Source organism: Equus quagga, chromosome 10 (genome assembly GCF_021613505.1).
Source record: "Equus quagga isolate Etosha38 chromosome 10, UCLA_HA_Equagga_1.0, whole genome shotgun sequence".
In the NCBI taxonomy this organism is placed as follows: Eukaryota; Metazoa; Chordata; class Mammalia; order Perissodactyla; family Equidae; genus Equus; species Equus quagga.
Genome location: NC_060276.1, coordinates 40,488,783 through 40,493,297, shown reverse-complemented (window position 1 = coordinate 40,493,297; position 4,515 = coordinate 40,488,783).

Here is a 4,515-nt window from a genome sequence, read left to right as displayed (position 1 = left end):
GCAGAGGCTTGCCTGAGGGGAATGGGGAAGAGAGTGAGGAGGGCTGGCCTTCACCAGGACCTTTGAGGGTTAATCCAGGCCTGCATTGGAGGTCCTCTCCATCTTCCCAAGAGACTTCCTGAGAGATGCTACCTAATGGAAACCTGCCTTTCCCTACCTCAGTGTTCCCTTTCTTCTCTCAGCCGCTTCCTCCTCTTTCAACTTCCACATCTCCCCAGCACCAGTTTAATTTGCCCAGTATTGAAATCATCCCAGGCAAAACAGCCAGCCGCTGCTCTTCACTAACAACTGGATGAGGACTGAGGAGGCCTGGAGGCTTACTGGTTGCCATGGTGAGGAGTAGGCCCTGAGAGGATTAAGGAGCTGGAAGCTTGTGCTTTTTTGTTTGTTGGTTTTGATGAGTTCTGTTTGCTTTTCTTCCCCCACCCTACTTCCTCTCTGTTCCCCTCCCTCCTACCGCTCCAAAATCTCAAATCACTAAAGCAGAAGGAGATTACCAGGAGCAAAATCAGCTCCTGATGCAGGCTACACTAAATACAGGCTGACCTGCTGAGGATAATTGGTGTGTACTTTGCGATGCAGACTCCAGGGAGGGCCAAGTTTGGAATGCAAGATGTTACACCTTTGTGGCAGGTGCAGCTTCCTGAGGCAGAGGGGGACTGGTGGGGGAGGAGGGTTCCCTGAAGCTCTCTGAAGCCTCTATGGTTTTGTTCTTCCTAGCCACAGAACAGGAAAGGCATAGGCAAACTAAAAGCCAGGAGTTTGGGCTGAGGGAGGCCTCTGGGAAAAGGGAGGCAGCTCAGTTCTGGCAGTCATGGAACTCCTGTCTAGTGTCTTCCACATCCCAAGGTCCTTTTTGACTGGAGTTCAGGCACCCAGTCCACCAAATCTTCTTCCATCAGCTGCCTCCCTTCCCACTGGTGACGAAGGTAGAGCACATTTGTGAAGAAAATGTGGGCTCCAGAATGGCTGTGAGGGTATTATATTCTTCTTCTTCTTTTATAAATAGTTACCTTCAATTCACTCAATTGCTCTGAGATGGGAGACAGCTAATTCAGGGAAATTTTGTGGACTGGGTGCCTGGGATCTAGTCAAAAATGACCTTGCTTCCTTCTTAATTGGTACCCTGGGGCTGAGGAGCTACAGGAGGGGAGAAGGGCATGGCAAGGAAACCCTGAGGGCACCAGCAAGGCCAGATGATAGCAAATGGTGAAGTGTCAGTGGCTCCTATCTCCTCTTTCATTCTGTGGCAGCTACATAAACCTAGCTTGATTGGATGAGCATCTCAGAGCAAAGGTATCAAACGGTGTCCCTGCACCCCTCCCAAACATTTTATCCATCCTCGCTTGCGAATAGAGCCCCTGCTCCCTCTTTAACCCTTCACACTTGCATTCTCAGCTCCTAAGGTCTTTACTTATCCTTCCCTAGGTGTTGCTTTTTGTATACTCTCAAGTCCTTCTGTCCTTGTTTTATTCTCCCGGCTAGATGGCACGTTTCCTGAAGGTAGGCTCCGTAACATAAAGTCCACTAGACTCCATTTTCAGGGCTTTGAAACACAATAGAAGCTCAGTAAATAGATCTTGACTTACTGCTCAAGAACCGAGGGCCACAGGAAAGGTCCATGCTATGTAAAATCGGCATAGTGCAGCAATAGAGGGATAGTGGGGAAAGTTGGCTTATTATATAGAAAAATAAGATTAAGAGCTTATCTAGTGCCCTATACAAAATCAACTCTAAGGGTGCTGAAGGCTTAAACATAAAAGGCAAAACTATACAACCCTTAGTGGAAAATGTAGGAGAATATCTTTGCAGGATTATGGTAGAATGGCTTTCTTAAGGTGTGGAGAGCACAAATCATAAAGGCAAAAGTAGGCAGATTTGATTAAAGTCCATTAACAGTAAAGATTTCTTTTCTACAGAGAACACAATGGGCAAATTGAACAGAGAGGTGACAGACTTGGAGAAAATATTTGTAATGTACATGAGCAAAAAAGATTAATATCCAGAATATGTAGGGCAAGAAAGAGACAGGAAATCTGATAAAGTTAACAGCAAATATACCAATAGGCAACTTGCAGAAGGGGACGCTCAAATAAGTGGATTATAATCATCTGAGGAAATGTTCAACCTCATTATAATTAGGGAAAGTCAAATTAAAATAGCAGCAGGATACTCTTTTATACTCATTAGACTGGCAATACAGTTAAAAAGAATAAGCTAATAACAAGTGTTGGTTACAATGTAGAGAGACGGGGATCCTCATACATTGCTAAGAATTACGTAAATGGATATAGTCATTTTAGAGAGGGATTTGGAAATATTTAGAAAATTTAAGTTTTTATATACCCTGTGACAGAGCAATTCTACTTCTGGGTATATATCCTCCAAGAACTGCTTTCACTGGTACACTAAGTGGCTGGTAAAATGTTTATTGCAATATTGCAATAGAAGGGAATAGGAAACAACCTAAACGTCCATCAACGGGGGAATGGATGAATAAAATGCAAAACATGCAAACCATGGAATACTATGCAGTAGTCAAAATGAGCACACTAGATCCATAGATATCAACACAATTAGCTCTGTATAATTGTGATGTTGCATGAAACAAAGAAGCAGAAAAAGATGTACAGGATTATATCACTTATGTAAATCAAACATAAGAGTGAGTGTTCATCAGGAAAGGACATGAGATTGGGAAGGGAAATAAAGAGGGAAAGACATAAAGTAAGATGAATAAAAAATAGAAATATAATAAAACAAAGTGGGCCACGCATGAATTAATAATAGTTTGACTCTAACAGAATTTCGATCAATGCAATTTTTTACATCCGAGGCACAACATTCCCCCCACCAAAAAAAGAAAAGAAAATAGAAAGAAAGAAATGGGAGGATATATAGGAAAGTGCCCAAGACAGTGTCTGGCAACCAATACTTGCTCAGCAAATGTGAGTTTCCTTTTTCCTGATTCATCTTTTTCTTCTTTGAGAGGGAAGCAGTAGTGAGTAGGGAGTACTAAGAGCCCAGGAACCAAACACCTGGGCATTTGGATCTGTCCATGGATGCCAATTGGTTCACCTGGAGGAGGTGCTGGAGGACACCAAAGTGAAACGAGGGCACATGGTTAGAGACCAACAGGAGGCCTCCACATCCTGAATGTTTCTCACTGGGATGTGAGCTCCCTTTGCTCTTCCTGTCCCCAATCCCACCATCTTTGTACTGAGAACATGACCCAAGGAGCCCATCAGTAGGGCTGCCAGCCTGGCAGTCCTGGAGCCAGTGAGACTAGCCTTCCTGTTCGCTCAAGGGTGGAGAGAAGGTTTACCTCTTCTCTTGTCTGAGCCAACGCTATACCTGCCCAGAGATCCCTTTGGCTGCTCTGAGAAATGGGCTCTGTAGCGCAGGAATCCTGGGGGCCAAGATACCTGGCAGCTGGTTTAAGGAAATTGCCGTCCCTGTATAGGGACACAGGAAATGAACTCAAAGGACGTGATACTGTGGCAGAGACTTAGCCCACACGCTGAGCTGAAAGGGCCCTAACAGGGAGGTGCTTGAGAAGCCCGCTTTTCACTAGTCTCAGCCTTGATTTCTGCTGGGGGCCAATTAGTTTAGCCCAGCCTGGCTCAGCATGAACAGGGCCAGTTCTGGAGATAGTAGCCTTCAGGGACCTGCTACCAAAGATGAGAAGCCAGAAAAGCAATAGGAAAAGCCTTGCTCCCACGGGCATGGTTAAGGAAGAGCAGTCTATGAGACTTGAGTCGTGACAATGGAGGCAACTAGACAGCAATGCCTCAAGTCTCCAGTCTGGCTTTGACCTATTTTGTAGCTGAGGAATAGCAGTCCCTTGTAGAGGTCCCAAGACAAAACCAGGCCAGTGGCCTAAGAACCAGGCAAACGGTATAGATGGGAAAGGAAGAAACAAGTACACATCGGGGCATAAAGGGGAAGGGCTTCTGGAAAGAGCAAATGTTTATTGTTTACTTCCCTGCTCTTTTGAACCAAGCCCCCGCTTGCTGAGATTGTCATTGGGCCAGTGTCAGGACTTCAAATTGACCTTGGTTTGGGTGGTGCTAAGGGAGATGGGGGCCCGGTCCTTACTAGGCCACAAAGCTGTTTGGCTGTCTGTCCAGGGGGAAAAGAGACTCAGCCACATGGTGAACATTCATATTTATGCACGCTTTTCTCCTCGCCTTCGTTTTATCTTTACCTCCACCTCCTCCCCCACCCTCAAGCTGTGGAGCCCTCAGTCCTCTTGGCTCATTCCTCTGCATCTGTTGTCTGACTGTCTCTTTGCTTCCAAGGTCAGGCAATTGGGATTTGCTGATTTATTTATTTTTTTAATTTGTATTTAAAGAATTTGCAGGCTGCCTGCCCAGGAACACAAATGGCATGGGGAGTGCCAGTCTGCTCCGAATACTCTTTTGTCCAGCGTCCTTGGTGAGATGAGGGAGGGAGGAGGGGCAGGGGCCAGGTGATAGGGGAGCACTGCTGGTCATCTGTTCCAAAACTCACTTT